The 19,714-nt window shown below is 32.9% G+C and overlaps 1 long non-coding RNA gene and 1 pseudogene across 1 annotated transcript in view; both read right to left on the reverse strand.

Annotated features, from left to right (window-relative positions):
- LOC135362592 (uncharacterized) overlaps nt 1-19,714 on the reverse strand; it is a 454,250-nt gene that overhangs the window by 307,794 nt on the left and 126,742 nt on the right. The gene's annotated exons all lie outside the window — the stretch shown is intronic.
- The window catches only part of LOC129046211 (10 kDa heat shock protein, mitochondrial-like), a 65,444-nt pseudogene continuing 45,841 nt past the window's right edge, over nt 112-19,714 (reverse strand).

The raw sequence follows: 19,714 nt of genomic DNA on the forward strand, positions 1-19,714 counted from the left end.
AATTAAAATTATATTAATCAACTATCTTAACCAGCTTTAATAACTAGTCATAGAAGACTTTTATTTTTTAACTGATGGCAAATTTCAGGAAAAAGTTCTGTGTTTCTAAGTATAAAATAGACACACTGGTTTTTAAATCACAATACATAGGAGATATTATCTTGTCCAATGTTCTCTCCTGAGTGTTTTTCCCAAAGTTGATGAGTCTATTTAAAAATATATGTATTATTTTCTTGGCAATGATCACATTGTTATTGGTTTTGAAAAATCACTGGAGTTCGGAAACTTATTACAAAGTGACGATAGAGAGTCCTTTTTTTGTTTGTTTGGATACCATTAGTTCATTATAAAAGAGAGACATGAAAATTATTTACATGATGAAAGATTTCACAACTTCACTGGAATGGGCAGCTTCACTTCATGGCATTTTAATAATGATGTCAGTCTACATACTTTCTGAGAATGTCACCATCTCTAAATAAGAAATAATCCTTGTATCTAGAACTAATTTGGTGCCTCCATATTTGGGGAGAAGAACTTTATCTTCAACTTTCATACAAACTGGTTGAATTTCTCCACCCTTTCCTTTAGAACCCAATCCAAGAACTACTACTGTTGCTTGCAACACTTTTCCTTGAGATTTTTCTGAAACATTATACCTCCTTTTGTTACAGTTTCAGTTGCACTCCTTTCAACAAAAACTTGGTCAAAGAGGGGAAGAAAGTTTCTAAACCCCTGCCCTGCTGGGGTTCGTACTCTCAATAAAGAGTCCTTTGATGACTATCTGATTTAAGACATTATTGTTTGAATTGCAATTTGGGTATAAAGAAATAAGCTTCTACAACCTGACCTACAAACAGATGAAAAATAACTATGGAGTACAGGAAATACTTTTTAAAATGTCTGAAATCCCTAATGGGTAAATAAAAATAAGGAGATTTGAAAAGGACTTGAGATTAAAAACAAAACAAAATTGCTGAGGGAGGATAGTTTAACCCCAGTTAAACCCCAGTTATACATTTTTCTAACATAGCTCTTTTTTCTTTTCTTTTTTCTTTTGTGTGTGTGTGTGTGTGTGTGTGGCTTTATCTATAGATCATCTATATTCATGATGTGAGAAAGTAAACTGATAGGAAGATTCTGTCTTTCTCACTGAAAAGTCTAAGGAAAGAAATCCAAGGCACAAGGGTCACAGAAGAGTGAGAGGCAAATCCATAAAGGAGAAATTCAGAGGAACGGCAGCTCTATATATGGTGTATAAATTTCAAACTAGTCGTGGAATGGCCCCTGAACTACATATTTCTGAGACAACAGGATGATTAAATGAAGAATTGTGCTGCAACCCACTGCATGTGTGACAGTTTCTAGTTAGAATCACATCAAACCAACTACCTGCTAAGACAAAGCATAAACACCTTTAGAATAGCACGACAAAATCCAGAGTACCCGCAAAATAATGTTCACAATATCCAGGAAGCAATCCAAAATTACCCAAAGTAAAAAGAACAAGGATAATTTGACCCATACACAAGGGAAAAAAATAGCAGTTAACAGTGAACAGCCCTGAGATCACTTAAATGTTGGAACTACAAGACAATAAATTTAAAATATTAAAAAAAGCTTACCACAAAATTGAAAACATAAAAAAGAACAAAACAAAACAAAAAATAAACTGAAAAACACAGCATATAAGATTTTGTAAAAAAAAGTAAAAAAAAAAACTCCATGTGCCTAGCTTCAGGTGTGTACAATAATATTAAAAATTATATGAAATACATAAATTTACAAGTAAAAGAAGATCAATTAAATCCAAATATAATAAATATGGAGAAAGTCACACATGTACACACCATAGTCAAACTGATGTAAACCAAAAATAAAGAGATAACTTTGAAGGCAGCCAGAGACAAAACAATCCATTAAATACTGGCAGAAAAGAATGTCTTAGACCAAGGACTACTCATCAGAAACACTAGAGGCCAGAATTGATTGACACATCATACTTAAAATGCAAAAACCAAACAATCATAACACCAAAACAAAAAATCAAACCAAAACAAAAAAATCAATCCATAATTATATATCCATACACCCAAGATGTAGTTCTCTTAAAATGAAGGTATAATAAATACATTTCAGATAACAGAAAGAAAGTCAATTTTCCAGTATCAGACTTGCTTTAAAAAATACGCCAAAGAACGCCTGGGTAGCTCAGCCATTAAGCGGCTGCCTTCGGCTCAGGTCATGATCTCAGGGTCCTGGGATCAAGCCCCACATCGGGCTCCCTGCTCAGTGGGAAGCCTGCTTCTCCCTCTCCCACTCCCCCTGCTTGTGTTCCCTCTCTCGCTGTGTCTCTCTCTGTCAAATAAATAAATAAAATCTTTAAAAATATATATATATGCCAAAGAAGATTCTTCATGGAAAGGAAAGGAAAATAATATCAAAGGTTATTCAGATTTCCAAAATAAATAAATATTAGAAATGGCAAATATACAGATAAATATAAAATATATCTTCCTTTAACTTGATTAAAATGCATTATTACTTTTTAAAGCAAAAATAATATTGTGTGCTTACAATATATATAGAAGTAATACATTTTATAATTATAATATAAAGCTTAGGTGAATTAAGTAAGAACACATATAAGATTGCAGGTTTTCCTATGTTTTTTTTTTTTTAAGATTTTATTTATTTATCTGAGAGAGAGCATGAGAGGGGGAGGATCAGAGGGAGAAGCTGACTCCCCGCTAAGCAGGGAGCCTGATGTGGGACTCGATCCCAGGACTCCGGGATCATGACCTGAGCCGAAGGCAGTTGCTTAACCAACTGAGCCAGCCAGGCGCCCCACAGGTTTTCCTATGTTTAAGTGAAGGGGTAGAATATTAACTTTGAATTCACTGTGAACATTTAAATATGTATATTGGAATATCTACAGCAGCCACTAAAAATTTAATAAGAAGCATAACTAAAAAACTCCAGTTAATGATTATAAATGGAATTCTAAAACAATAGTCCAAAAGAATACAGGAAAGGGAAAACAAAGAAACAAACAAATATGTGTACTGAGAGGAAATAAACACTAACAGAGTGAAATCTAACAATATCAACAATTACACTAAATGTTAATGGTCTAAATATTCAAGTTAAAAATCAAAGGTAATCAGCATGGACAAATAAACAAGATTTAACTAGAACTTTCTACCAAAAATACACTTTAAATATAAATACAAAATTGGGTTTAAATTAAATAGAAAAAAAATTACACCATGTAAACCATAAGCATGAGAAAGTCAAGGTGACTGTATTAATCCAATTATAATAGACATCAATGAAATTGCCACAAATAAGGAGGGCATGCAATAATGATAAAAGAGCCTATTTATCAGTAGAGCATTACAGTCATAAATAAACAACTAATAGGGCGCCTGGGTGGCTCAGTTGGTTAAGTGACTGCCTTCGGCTCAGGTCATGATCCTGGAGTCCCGGGATCGAGTCCCGCATCGGGCTCCCTGCTCGGCAGGGAGTCTGCTTCTCCCTCTGACCCTCCCCCCTCTCATGTGCTCTCTCTCTCTCTCTCAAATAAATAAATAAAATCTTTAAAAAAATAAACAACTAATAATAAGGTATCAAAATACAGAAAGTAAAAATTGATAAAATTAAAAAGAGCAATAGAGAATTCCACAGTCTAAATAGGAGATTTGAAGCATCTCATAACAGCTAAACAAAAATAATCAATATATTTGTGGAAGATCTAATTATAATTACTAATTATAATTATTAGGTATTATTACATTATTAATCACCAACACCATTTGATATATTTTTTAATTCTGCACCAAAAAAAAAAAAAAGAAGATTACACATATTTTCTACTTTATATTCTAAATTCCCAAAGATAGGTCATATTGTGGATGGACCATTAAAGAAGTCTCACTTAATTTAAAAGGACTAAAATTATATAGAGCATTATCTTTGACCACATTGGAATGAAATTACAAATTGATAACCAAAATATATCCAGAAACACTACAAATATATTGAAATTATACAACACATTTCTATATAATCCATTGGTATAAGATAAATCACAAAGGATATATTTCACTTGAATAATATTTAACAAATATATACACATATAAAGATCATTGGAAGGGATACAAAACTGTTCCTTTGAAAGAAACGTGTATCATTACAAATGTATATTTGAAAATAAGGTCTAAAATTAATGACCTATGTTTCCACTTCAAAAATACAGAAAAAAAAACAACAACATAGTTCAGAATTTAAAGGGATCACATGTCATAACAAAATAGGATTTGGACGAGCAATTGAATGATATTTTTAGACAAGCAATTGAATGATACTTTAACATTCAAATATCAAGTTGTTTATATCTACAAAAATTTTGCTAGCATTTTGAATAGGATGGCATTAAAATCGTGGAAAAGTGACATACTAAAAATATTGAATCTTCCTATCCATGAAAATGGCTCATCTCTCCACTTATTTAGATATTTTATTTCTATCAACAATATTTTTAGTTTCTACATACAGATCTTGCATCAAATTTATTATATTTTAAATAATTTTCATTTTTTTATGCTATTATATTTTTTAAATTTGATTCTAATTGTTTATTAATGGCTTATAGGTATATGATTGAATGCTTTATATTAACTTTTTCCCTAGGACCTAAACTCACTTTTGTGTTCTAGGAGTTTGTTATTGCTGTTTTGTAGATTCTTTGGCATTTTCTATTTGGGCAATCATGTCAGTTTCAAATAAGGACTGTTTTATTTTTCTTTCTAATCTGCATCCCACTTGTTTATGTATGCTTTATTGTACCAGCAAGGCATTCCATTACAATGTTGCATAGGAGTGGTGATAGGGGACATTTCTGTCTTATTGCAGATCTTAGATGGAAAGCATTTAGCCTTTCATAATTAAGTATAGTGTTAGCTGTAGGTATTTTGCAGGTACTTTTTGTAAGATTGAGGAAGTTTCCTTCTATTATTACTTTGTTAAGAGTTTCTAGCATGAATGTATATTGAATTTTAATATACATAATCAATAGATAATCAAATGAAAAGTGTTGTCTTTGATTGCAGCCTGCTTGAAAATTTAAAAAAATATATATATATTGGGGGATAATCAGGGACAGTCAAATATTCACTGGGCACTGAACAATGTTGAAAATTATTTTTCAATTGTTAGGTCTGATTTTGAGAATCTGTCATAATTTCCTGGTGATTTATTTATGCTCATATATTTTACCATGGATATTCGTACGACCTATAAGTGGTTCAGGGAAAATTACAGCAAAATATCATAATGGGTTATCAAATCAGTGTGTATAGGAGTGTCCATTGCATTTCACATTGCTTTTTATAAATATTTGGTCATTTCATTGGGAAAAAATTACATGTATAATATACTTTGCATTATCTTGGATGTATGTATTTTGTTGGTAATCTCTAAATACTCTAATGGAACATTTTACTGAGCAAGAACTATGTAGCTACTTGAAATATTACACATAATATCATTCAGTACTTCTTTATGAAAAAATTTTATAGCCAATTTCTGGAGAAATTATTGCTAAGAAATGTTTATACTTTTAAATATAAATTTAATTATAAACATAAGAGTTACTTTCAATTTTTAGATTTTGATGTATACGTATGAGTGTGTACATATACATATATATAGTATGTATACATATGTATTATATATATAAATACTAATAATTCTATTTGCCTTCTTTACATGTCTAACAGTGATAATAAAAAATACTTGTTGAGGTGAAGTCAACCATGGGGGTCTAAGTTACAAGTCAGAAAATAAAAATCAGTACTTGATAAGAAGAAACTCTGGGATAAGGAGCCTAGTTCAGTCAAATCATGGTTAGGTGATGTGAAACCAGAAACAAAAGTCAGGAGAAAATCAGTGTCTTGTCATATCAAGAATTATTTCCTTTCAAAAAATGTGTTCAAATTACATCAAAGGAAAAGGTTTTAAAATTTGTCTTGGATATTGTTGTGGGGTTAAAAAACTTCTAAGCAGAGAAGATTGTATTTATGCAACAAATATGCATCCTTGCACAACCTATATTTATTGTATAGTGCCTTTCATCCTGAAGTGCTTCACAAATTGATTTACAAACTCTGTGTACCGCAATCATTTTCATTTTTGAAATGCACTTCATCTGTTATGCATACGTATATTTCATTTTATGAATTTCAGGATATGGCATAGTAATCCCCAGATACCACTTTGAGTTTGAAACACTGTTTTATGGCTTCATGAAAACCACACGACAAATTGCTTACTCTGGTTTCTGTGACAAATCTGTCTTTTCAGTAAGTGGAGCTCTAATTGAAATGTACACTTCAACTTGCAGGCAGCAAAAGACAAAAAATATCAACTGGGGGCTCATGAATGGGTGATGCATTAGTTAGCACAAAATTTATCGGGTTACCACTGTGTATAGAAAACCTATTTAGGTGTTATATGGGGGAAATAAAAAGTGCAGCCTCTGGCCTTGATGATCCTACAAATTAATTTGCACAGACAAAACATAACCACATTTAGATTTCAGTATTTCTTTAAGTAGCATACCAACAGATGTGAGCAAACATATGGCTCAAGCTCAATTCACAAATGCTGAGTTAGTGCAGTAATAATATAATAATCAGAGCAGGACTGACTTAGATTCCTGAAGGGAATACATTTGAACCAGGCTTTTATTAGTAGAAAGAGTAAAATACTCCTAACATTTATTGATAGATTTATTATTACACCATAAGTATACTTATCAGTTCATTTATTGTAATAGCATTCTAAAATTCATACAATTTCTGTATTTGTCATTTGTTGGCTCATGATGATTCATTGATTCATACATTCATTCATTCGTGTATTCTACTATCAGTCATATATTCAACCACCATTTATTGAACATTTCACATATGTCAGAAAAACTGATAGAAGTCAATGACAAATTAGGGAACAAAATACCATCTATGACCTTAAGAGATGATTACTATTATTAAGATACGTTTTCCACTATCTGATATCACAGTTTTAAATAATTAATATATATTTAAAATCACAGTAGCTAAAGTTTGGGTAATACCTGTTTATATTTATGAATGTAAATTGTATAGGCTGAATTGTTTCCCTTCAAAATTCATATGTTGAAGCCCTAACCCCCTCGAAGATAAGGCCTTTAAACAGGTATTAAAGTAAAAGGAGGTCAAATAGGTAGACGCTAACCCAGTATGACTGGTGTTATAAGAAGCTGAGATTAGAACAAAGACAACACCTAAAACATGTGAGTACACTAGGATAAGGCAGCCATCATCAAGAGAAGGAGAAATGACTCTGAAGAAACCAAAGGTATGGACACCTTGGTCTGGGATTTCCAAACTCTAGGACTGTGAGAAAATAAATTTCTGTTGTTTAAGCTAGCTATTCTGTAGTATTTTGTTTTGGCACCCTTAGCAGAATAATAAAATACCAATATCTAAATAAAGTCCAATATGATCGCTTTTTCCTGATCCCTATGCATTAGATTCTTTTTTCCAGCAGCTGACAAAATGTAATAGAATGATTAAAGGTTTTTAATTGAATTTCTGGAAAGTGTTTTAGTAACAAAACCGTTTCAATATCATGGGAATAAACTATAGAGGAAATTTTAACATAATATGCTACACTTTCAAATTGATTTTCATTATGAAAATGGAGATATATTGTTGCAAAAACAAATTTGCCCTCAAGATACAATGAATCACATTTTAAGATGCAGAGAAAGGAAGAAAGAATGTCCAGAAACAGATAAGAAATGGGAGAAATAATGGATATAGAAGGTGAGAAGAAAAAGTTTGTAAAATAAATACCCAAACAAAACATAAATAAAATTGCATTAATAAAAACATTAATAAAATTAACATTAACATTAATATTATTATTATTAATTAACATTAACATTAATAAAATTTTTACTCATACTTATGATTACTATTTTAAAATAACTATGGAGAAATACAGGTGGGGCAAGAAAAATTGAATTTAAGATAGATATATATATATATCTAGATATATATATATATATATTAGGGACACCTGGGTGGCTCAGTGGGTTAAGCGGGGCCTTCGGCTCAGGTCATGATTTCAGGGTCCTGAGATGGAGCCCCACATTAGACTCCCTGCTCAGTGGGAAATCTGCTTCTCCCTCTCCCTCTGCTGCGCGCCCCCCACTTATGTTCTCTTGCTTGTGCTCTATCTCTCAAATAAATAAATAAAATCTTTTTTAAAAATCACATTATTTTATTTTTCTATTTTCAATGTTAGAGGTATTTGGTGAAAATTTTGCTTTTGAAGGAAGTGGGTGTTGGCACTGTCAAAAAAAAGTGCATCCTTTAATACATTAAATGTGTATTTGCATTCCAACCAGAGATCAAATTTTAAAGCTATTAACTGATATATATATATATTTCTTGAAAAGTAACATAAGCCATAAAATACATTTCATTTTTGTTTTTATTCATGTATTTACTGTCACCTAATCCATAAAAGTGTCTACACTTGGTGAAATGTGTGTAATACCAGGCCAGAGTATCTTATACCCAACCAGCACATTCATGTTCATACCTGAACTTTGGGGCATTAATGCTCTGCCAGGAGCTAATTGTCATTTACTAGGGGGAGGCTAATATAGGTTTCTACATGACAACAAAAATATTTGACCTTATGTCAGATTATTAAGCCCACACAGGGTACACGAGAAGTGGACCAAAATGCACATTCTCCAAAGTCAGAAAAGGAGAGGTAGTGCATAAGGAAGGGTCAAATATGTGCTAGAAGAAAACTCAGTCTGATGATTTGCACTGAGCTTCAAATAATTTCTGATGTTTTCAACAGTTGTGTTGTTAGTTTCTTAGCTTTTGCAGACCTCAGCAGTTAAAGGTGTTGACAGGTACAGAATATATGGCACTGTTTTCTTAGTGGAATTCTAATTTCTTTTATAGGCACCCATAGCATTCAAGTAATAATAATGCTAGAGATAAATTATTTGCAAGGATATCTTTTTACATATAATTTCAATTTACATTTAAGAATATAAAAAAATGTAATATTCATTGCTTCTGAACACAACTATCATACCACCTGTTAGAGCCACAGTCAATTCTGAATTTATCATTGCTCATGCTGTTATCAGCTAAATGATTTATGACTACTGTAGATAACACATCAAAATATCCATAACATTCATTCAAGTGTGATCCTCTACATATGTTGACAATAAAATATATATATGAAACAATATCCATTTTGAACTTGCTTAAATAACAGTGTAATTTATATAGTATTTCCTTAGCTCATATACAGTTTTTTTCATGTCTAATATTGCATTTGTTCATAATAGCAGTGATAGTAGGTATGGCATGTAACAACTGTTTTCTTTTATAGAAGAGACCCCAAGTGTGTGGGGAGTAAAAACAGAAATCTTGGTGTTCCATATTTGAGCTCATGATATTTCTTAGAGTCAATGGTAGTAGGCTAGTGAAATGCAACAGACTCCCTGATAAAGTCTGATAAAATGCAATATTTGCAATCATTCTGAGACAAACTCATACTGAATTAGATTTAACCAAGATGAAAGATGTTCGTTTTGTTTCAGTTCTTCAGTCGATTTCAATGCACACATTTGACAAAGAACCAACATATTTTACAGTGTTTTTTAAGTTATATATATAATCTGCATTTATATGTCTCTATAAATTATTCCTTACTTTGTAAATAAAAGTATTTGATGAATTAAATATCAAATTCATACACTAATTATACTTCTATTCTCAATAAGTAACCCATGTATTTCTTTTGAGAAATTCCACTTATTCATCAGTTTTTCATAAACATTTCTCATCTTTCTGAACAGAACACAATATAGAGGTAGTGAACTAATAATGAATACTAAATGATATATTTGAATATTGTGTGCTAAGAGATCCTATGTTGTTGTAAACACTTTGTTTACGCACCCAAAAAAGTGTGTATATAAAATATCATATATATATACACAAATATATACCTTCTTTTCATATTCTGTATTTTATTTATATATCCTAATACATCATCACTATAGGTAGGGAAATAATTCGTTTCCAAAATGCTAGCTTGCACAAAGGTAAAATTAATTTCTTTTTAAGAGAAGTGCTTTCGACAAGAAAGAAAAGTTAGATTCACTCACATAACAAGAGAAAACTTACCTCAGATGTAACTCAGCAAGAGGCTTTTTTAGATTGTAAAAAATTACTAGTTTCCTCAATTTCCTGATGAGCTTACATAATATATGGCAATTAAAGGACCACTGAATGAATATGAAGGATAATAGAAAATGTTAGGTGACTAGAAGAGGAAATTAAAGAGAAATGGAATTGCAGAGAAATCAAAAAGTAAGGAAAAGAGAGTGGATAATTAGAAGGCAAGTATCAAGACTTGAGCCAAGAAAGGGGAGATGGACTATAAATTTAGACAAAACTTGCTTAGAGTGTCCTCTCAATATTGAAGATAAAACTCATTGTCCATGGGGCGCCTGGGTGGCTCAGTTGGTTAAGTGACTGCCTTCGGCTCAGGTCATGATCCTGGAGTCCCGGGATCGAGTCCCGCATCGGGCTCCCTGCTCGGCAGGGAGTCTGCTTCTCCCTCTGACCCTCCCCCCTCTCATGCTCTCTGTCTCTCATTCTCTCTCTCTCAAATAAATAAATAAAATCTTCAATAAAAAAAAAAAGCTCATTGTCCATGAGTCTTCCCTGTTAAAAACTAAATGAGTGGTGTTTTCTTTATTTCCTTGGTGCCACTTAAATCTTCAAATAAATTATGTATATCCATTAAAATTCAGCTAAGGTAAGAAATGCGTATGTTACAGATTGTAATATATTTAATTCTTACTATTTGTTTACTTTATTCATTTTATATTAATCCTTATGGGTGCCAAGTTGCTTGCCACTGGCTGGCCAATACAATAATGTGGAAAATAAGGCACAACTGAGGGCCTAGGCATTCATATTTCAAGCTTTGTAAAGTGCTTTGTCTTCATAGCTAGAAATGGAGGAACGAATTCCATCACTGTGTACAGATGGAAATAAAGAGATAATGATCCATATAATCTACTCACTTCTTTTGAAGTAAGCAAAGAGATACTATATATTACAATTTTCCGAAGTATTTTTCTAGAAGTTATCCTTGAAAAGTAAATCAAAGGAATTCCTAAAACACTTCTATGAGGGCTTTTCACAAAGTCATAATAGCACAAGCCTACAAAGAGGATTTTCAATCCTGACATAGAGGAAACATTGCCTTAATTCATCCTGCAGACAAAATGGATGAGAGCTGAGTTTTCCTTCAAATAATTTTCAAGAACCTGAGGCTTGAGTGCTTCATCAATTTGAAAAAGTGAAGAGACACTTTTAGAACCAATTTGCAACATCAATAACTGGAGTTTGCTATAGATACTTGAAGTGTATCACACAGAAGAGTGATGTAAGTCTTTCCCTCCTGAAGTTTCTAGATCATTGTATGCAAAGGTTAAATATATCATTCATCTGTAAGAGGCAGGTCCTCCTGAATGATGAATTTTTTTAAAGTATGGGGCAGTCATTTCCAAGTTATTCCACTTGGAAGTTGTTCAAATATGGAACACCAAGATGAAAGATGTACATTTTGTTTCAGTTCTTCAGTTGATTTCAATGCACACATTTGACAAAGAACCAACATGTTTTACAGTGCTTACAGGTAAACTTCTATCTTAAACTCATAAATCTTTCTAACTAAATTATCTTTTGACAATCAAAGACAATCCACATGGCACAGGAAAAAATAAGTTGTGCTTAACATTCAAATTTAAGCCAAAAGCCATACCTATATCATATTATTTTGCCTAAAAGACAGTTAGGTGAAGCATAGCATTTCTCATTAATCATATAGTCAGTAGTGACAACACAGTTTATCTTAGAAACAGATGAGTTTTTTCCACATTAATTTTTTAATGATTTATTTATTTATTTGAGAGAGAGAGAGACAGCATGAGTGGGAGGGGCAGAGAGAGAGGGATAGAGAATCTTAAATAAACTCCATGCTAAGCGTAGAGCCCCATGTGGGGCTTGATCCCAGGACCCTGAGATCATGACCTGAGCTGAAACCAAAAGTTGGACACTTAACCAACTGCTCCACCCAGGTGCCCCTCCACATTCATTTTTGCCAACAATCTAGGTTATCCATCTAAATGTGAAAGATATTGTAAAATCCATGCTTTTTGATTTGAGTATCTCACAACCTAAAAATTGACATCCTCTGTTTGCACTATACTTCATCCAAGTCTGTATTCTCTTAAGAGAAAGTGACTAAAGACAAACTAAATGGACTAAAATTTTCTTAAATATTTCAGTCATCTCCATTATGCAGATAAAAAATCTAGAGATCAGAAGGAATATGGAGTAAATACAAAGTCAGGTTAAAATTCTAGCTTTCTGTCCTCTATATTTATATTCTATTAACGCCACATTATATAGTTCTCTTCTCTGATAAGAACAATTACAATAAGATGTATGTTTTAATTTTTATTAACATTATAAATCTCATTAATATGGCTATTAAATTCAGTTAAACACATTTATAATATTGTTAATAACATAACTTTCTGAAGTAAAAGGGAATGTTTTCCATATCTCTATTATCTACATTCACATAGTACCTGAAATACATTTTTTGTCAATTTTTAGCTAACTATATGCCTTTATCATTTGTTCTTGATTCAGATTTTTTTTCATTCTAATATTCACCCAACTTACATTTACTTTGTAATACTGAAAACTTTAATGTTTTAATCAGTACCCCAAATTTTCATATGCTTGTAAAATATGAAGCTCTCTGCCATCTAGGCCACTAGTAATCAACTCTATTTAGTAGTGTAAAAATTTTTTAATCAAATATTGCATTCTGTATATAAGTGATATTTTCTTTAATAAGTACTTTTTAATTGTAAGGTGATAACATGTGCCTACTGTAAATCCCATATTTGAAAACCACAAGATCATTGTGTCAAATGTGTTATTTGACATAAAAAATGGTGAATGATATGGTTTATATAAAAAACAATTTATTTCTTTTTTTTCTTTGTTAGGAATAGCAGAGCATAAAAATTATTCATATAAATGTTTGAGAAATTAGGATGTGATAAAGGCTTCTCTAGAATCTCATATAAATGTCATTAAAAATTGATGCAAAAGCTTGGAAGAAGTGGAATGATTCACTTTTGTTTGTGTGTTTGTTTAAAAAATGTATCACTATCAAAACCCAATAACTCACTTTTATTGTTAATGTTCATTTTTAGGTAGTGGCAAAATACATTATTCAGCTAATTTGAGTTTTCCCTCTTAGAGTATTTCTTAAAATCTTAGTGGATATTCAAAAATGTCTATTAAAATATATCAGTACCTCAGTGACTATATTTGCCATTCAAACTTAAAAATATTCTCTATGTTATCATAGGCCATTGTGCAAATAACACGGTGAAGTTCTAATGACCTACTTAAATTCTTTCAGCTTATTGAACATCATCAAAGCACCCCAAAATAAGATAAAAATGGAAAATCTAACTATTTAAAATACAATCTTGGAGTGATAAAACCTTGAGCCTAACATAAATCCCCCAAAATATGTTTGAGCCTTAAATTTTGTAATACTGGCACTTTGTGATATTGAACTCATAAACATTATTTTCATTCAATATAGAGTTTTGAACTAATTTAAAAATATTCCTTATTTTTAAAATAAAGGAAAAAAAAGCAGTAAACTCATCAGTTTTTATTAAGTTCAACTACAATAACAAATGAGATACAAATCCCATTGGTTTCCCCATCACCCCATGCCCATCCATCAGACCTGGAAACAACTAGTCTATCATGTGTATAATTTTTTACTTATTCTGAACATTTCATATAAATGAGATATATGGCTATTTGTGATTGACTTATTTCACTTAGCATAATGCTTTTATGATCCATCCATGTTATGGCATGTTTAAGAACTCCATTACTTTTCATGGTTGGATAAAGTTCCACTGTATGAATATACCATATCTTGTTTATCCATTCATCAGCTAAAAAACAAGTTTTCCATTCATCTGCAAATAAACCATAGAGTAGAATTACTGCATCATAAGTAGTTGTGTTTAACCATTTGAGCAATGGTTGAATTGTATTTTAATTTCTCCACACCTAACCAACACTTCGAGGTGAGATTTTGGAGAAATTGAAACACTTCTACACAGTTGGTGGGAATGTAAAATGGTATAGATTCTGTAGAAAACAGTATGAAGGTTCATCAAAAAATTAAAAATAGAACTACCAATGATCCAGCAACCCCACTTTTTGGGTATATACCCAAAAGATGTGAAATCAGGAGAGAGATCTACACTCCCATGTTTATTGCAACATTGTTCACAATAGCCAAGATATAAAAACAACATAAATGTCCAAAGACAGACAAATGGATTACAAAAGTATGATATATACATAAAATGGAATGCTATTCATCCTTCAAAAAAGAAGAAAATCCTAACATTTGTGACATCACGAATTTGAGGCAGGTATCTCCAAGAATGGGCACACCTGTGAGCATGCCCTTCTGGCTTACACACTAGTTGTGAAATACCTAACTGTTGATGTAAACAAAACATATTCCACTGAACCACACTACAGCCAGACGAGACACAGGAACTCATTAAGGAAGTCAGCACTACATTAAGAAAATTGCCTACAATCCCAACACAGTAGCATTTGTGCCAGTTTCCGGCTGGAATTGTGACAATATGCTACAGCAAAGTGCTAATATACCTTGGCCTAAAGGATGGAAAATCACCTGTGTAAATAGCAATGCCAGCAGAACCACGCTGCTTGAAGCTCTGGATTGCATCCCGCCACCAACTTATCCAAATGACAAGTCCTTGCACCTGCCCATCTAGGACATCTGCAAAATTGGTGGCATTGGCACTATGCCTGTGGACCAGGTGGAGACCGGCGTTCTCAAACCTAGCATGGTGGTCACCTTTACTCCAACCAACGTTACAACTGAAGTGAAGTTCTTGAGATGTACCCTAAACTTCCAGTGAAGCTCTTCCTGAGGACAATGTGGGCTTCAATGTCAAGAACACGTCTGTCAAAGGCGTTAATTGTGGCAACATGGCCAGTACCAGAAAAAATGACCCATCAATGGAAGCAGCTGGTTCTACAACTCAGATGACCATTCAGAACCATCCAGGCCAAATCAGTGCTGGCTATACACCTGTGTGGATTGTCACAGAGCTCACACTGCAAGTTTGGGGGTCTGAAGGGGGAAAAAAAAATGATCACTTTTCTGGGAAGAAGACAGAGATAGCTTCAGATTCTTGAAATCTGGTGACGCTGCATCATTGATATGGTTCCTGGAAGGTCTATATGAGCTGAGATTTTCTGACTAGCTGTTTTGCTCTTTGGGACAGGAGACAGAGACTAGTTGTTTTGCTCTTTGGGACAGGAGACAGAGAGTGACTGTGGGTGTCATCAAAGCAGTTGGCAAGAAGGTTACTGAGGTTAGCAAGGTCACCTGGTCTGCACTAAGTTCAGAAGGCCTAATGATTGTTAACGTTAATACCTGCTATCCTAGTCTTAGTTAAATCTGAAAGAATAATCTTCGAAATGTTTGTCCCAATTGGTCACAAATGTTGAATAGTAAAATACTTGTCAAAGATAATAATGCATCATAAAACCTTCAAAAGGAAAGGAGAGTGTTTTGAGGAACACTTGATTTTTGTGTGGGTGTGTGGTAGTTTTAAGTTGCTAGTTTTTAAAATTGGTATTTTTTTAAGGGAAACAACTTGACCAAAATTATGTCACAGAATTTTGAGACCCATTCAAATAAAGTTTAATAGAAACAAACAAATAAATAAATAATGGAAATGTTCTCATATATTTCTTTAAAACATGTTACCAGGTGAATATCTGAACATTCCATATTCGTGGGCAAAAATTACACTTCCTTGGTCTTATTTTCTTATTCTAATATCTAGCAAAACATGCTACCCTGTGGAAATTTGAAAACACATTGTATAATAACAGGCACATAAGAAATTTTACTCTAAAGTATCACAACAATCACATACACTAAATTATAATGGAATAAAGTAGTTGAGAGAGCAAAAGTACTAGTATAAGCAATAACCCAGGGCCAAATCTCGTAGGGTCTTCAGATTTTATTCTGAATAAGAAAGGAAACCATTGATGAGATTTTAATAAATAATAGTTGAATTAATGAATAAAAATATGTCCTGCTTTGATTCACTTAAAAGAGATTTTTTGGCCACTTTTTAAAATAGAAAGGAGGCCCCTTAGGAGGCATTTGCTATAATCTGTTCAAAGATAATGAGGATTGGACTAGGATTGTGATGGAGAAAATGGGGCAAACATAATATAGGATATATTTTTCAGATAAAATCAATGCCTTACAAAGGGTTTGGATCTGGAGAGATAAGAGTCAAGGATATCCCTAGAGTTTTGTCTTGGGCAAATGGACAAAATGGAAATGATAGCTCCTGAGATAGAGAAGTCTAAGGAAGGAACATACTGAAATGTGTAGAAGAGCTAGATTTTAAAAGTTTGAATATCAGATGCTTCTAATAGGTCCACGTATATTCGACATGCAGATTAGAATTTAGGGAAAAGGTCTGGGGTAGTGTTATTTGGTAGGGTTAGTTCACAGATGGCTGGATTGTCAAAAGAGATGCATACAGATAATAAATACAATTCATCATTAAACTTTCCTAATGATTAGTGAACGATACAAGCAAAAAGTAGGCCAATTGCAGCCTTACAATATGAGTCTCTCAGATCACCACAAACCCAGCAGATACAGCTTCCATGACAAAATAAAATAAAAGCAAAGCAAAACAAAAGAACAAAACAAAGCAGAGCAAAGCGAAAACAGACATGTTTCCCACCCTGTGAGTACTGAATTTGGAAAAAGAAACAGATACTGTGTGCATGGGGCCATTAAGATCAGAGGAAGTAATCTTAGTATGAGGTCCTGGTTTCTATACTCCATTAGCAGGCCACAAAAGTAGATTGACCGCAGAGCTAACTTTCATTCTCTAGCCAGCTTTGACCCACAAATCTCTGCATTCCAGGTTTATTTTCGATAAGTGATATAGACAAACGGTATGTTCTGCTTTAAAAAATTCTTAGGTAAGAACTGCCTCAGATAATCTTGCTACTATAAATCACATTGCAATATTTACAAGTAGATTTTGCTGAGATCAGCATTGCCTCCTGAGTGCCCAGGAGAGAGGAAACTTTTCCTTATCTCTTTTCTTCCCATAGTCACCAGGATGAAGATAATACATGAAGCAATGGAATGGGATGTACAGTGTTTCCTATCAGAGCAAAAGTATGTTCAACAGTATTTACTTTCAGCTACTCTTATCCAGGTGCAGGGTAAAGAAAACACTGCATTCAACAGGGCTTGGCATTTTGCAAGGTGAGTACACTGGAAATATATATTGTTATTGGTGAAAGGTTGAGAAAACAATATCAAACAATAAACAACCTGCTACTAATTTTGTTTACATGCTCGTCACATCTCCTGGATGTCCTGAGATTCTAATCTGTCTTATTGAATAATAATTATAATTAGATCCTAATTATGTGGGTCCTCAAAAAGAATGACAGGGGAGCTCAAACAATAGAAAATAAAAAGTGCATTTACACTGTCATTCATGTTGAATGGAAATCTTGTTTCATGAGATAGACCTCTAAAGACCACAATTCTCCAGTTCAGTACTATTGACCAAAAACTTTAATTTATATTCCCTCCAGATTCTAGATGCAGTTTGATTACCAGTCTTGCTTTGTAGTAATGCTACAAATTATCTTTTCATATGAAAATTATATTTAATATATTACATGTATTATATAACTATTAGTATATTATAATTATAAAATATAATAAGATAAATATATAATACTTAATAATATTATATAATGTTATATATATATATATATACATTTAGCCTCCTAATATGTGTGCATGTTTTAGTTAGAACATGATAGAATCTACTTCTTAAGACTTGTTTGCTTCTACTTTAAAATAGAAGCCCTTCTTTTGAAATTTCACAAGAAAAATTTCTGTTTCAGTGAAAATTTGCTCATCTAGATAGAAATAGCTTGTTTAACTGTACTTTCTCTGTCAGATTTTGTTTATTTTGCTTTTCCCTGTACACGTGGCTGAATTTGAAGGCAAAATTATGGTCATGTACACCGAGTCCATTTATCTACATCATATATGCAAAGGACATTGGACTTCACGAAGATGACATTTAAATTGGTTAAGAAAGCTCTGTTATCTAAGGTTAGAACAATATATGCTTTATTCAAACACTAGATTAGGCATAATCACATGCAACAAATGAGAAATTACATTATAGTTAGTATCTATCAAATGTGCCAGCCCACAGCCTCATTTTGACATTCCTCTACCTTACGAAGCATGCATTCCCAAGGTAGAATCAGAGCGAGATTTCCCAGGATGTCTCGCCACAGGACAAGGGCAAATAACAGCACACACTTCCAAAGAAGATTTGAAAGTTGTGGTGCAGGGACAGTGTGCTCGCAGCTCTCTCGGCTCTCTCAGCCATATTCATTGTGGAGGTTATTACTTTTTCTTTGGCAGAGATCCTGGCTGTCTGGTACTGGCCTCTGGCTTTTGAGTATCTAGTGCTGTGCAGTGGATCAAATTTTGTTAAAAAAAATGTGCTAAGTTTGGACACAAGTAAGTCCTGGCCATGTATCACAAACTTTGATTTCCTGGCCCCTCCAAAAACTGTCAGCCAACAAAAAGCCTATATAAGACCCTTTCTGTTTAAGCTAGATGAAGCAGTTGCTGTAACTGAATCTTGGCAAATACATAATAGTCACATGCATTCAATGCTGAGCAATTGGCAAAAATACTTAGCCATATGTGGCAAAGGTAATTGTCTTTGTTTTTGCCTGGAATGACTTCATATGCTGTGTCCAGGGTATCTTGCTGCTAATCTACTGTTGCACTTCCTGAACTGTTCTCGTCCTCTGTATGTACCAGGGTGACCCTTTGCTATCATTTTGTCCTGAATTTGTCTTCCTTGCAAAATCTATTAGCAATAAATATGGTCATTGCTATTCATAACCAGTCCTTTCTGACGTTCTGGGTATTTTTTTGTTTGTTTATCTCACTCTTTTTTTCTTCTCTTGATTAGGTCACATTTATCAGATTTTATAGTGTGATGGTGTCAAAGGTATTTCACAGAGTGATCACATTATTTTTTAACATGATTGGACAATAGGTTATTTGAAGGCATACTCATCCCCACTATATTTTTCATTTTGTGATCCATTTCTCTTTGAAAGATGCTACTTATATTGTAAAAAATATCCAGAATTTTATTAAGCAAACCATATAATAAGTTGAAACCTAAGCTTAGAAACAGATGTGTACTAGAAAATATATATATTTTTTTAATTCTTCAGGTGTGAGAGAAAAAGCATCAGGAATCAGGCATAGATTATGGCACTCTGGGTCTCCTCAGCTCTACATTTTTCCTGGAGAATATTTAGCTTGAGTCTTCATCATTTTCTGAACAATG

Source organism: Mirounga angustirostris, unplaced genomic scaffold (genome assembly GCF_029215605.1).
Source record: "Mirounga angustirostris isolate CCGP_5_RB_7025 unplaced genomic scaffold, mMirAng1.0.hap1 SCAF_14, whole genome shotgun sequence".
NCBI classification, from domain to species: domain Eukaryota; kingdom Metazoa; phylum Chordata; class Mammalia; order Carnivora; family Phocidae; genus Mirounga; species Mirounga angustirostris.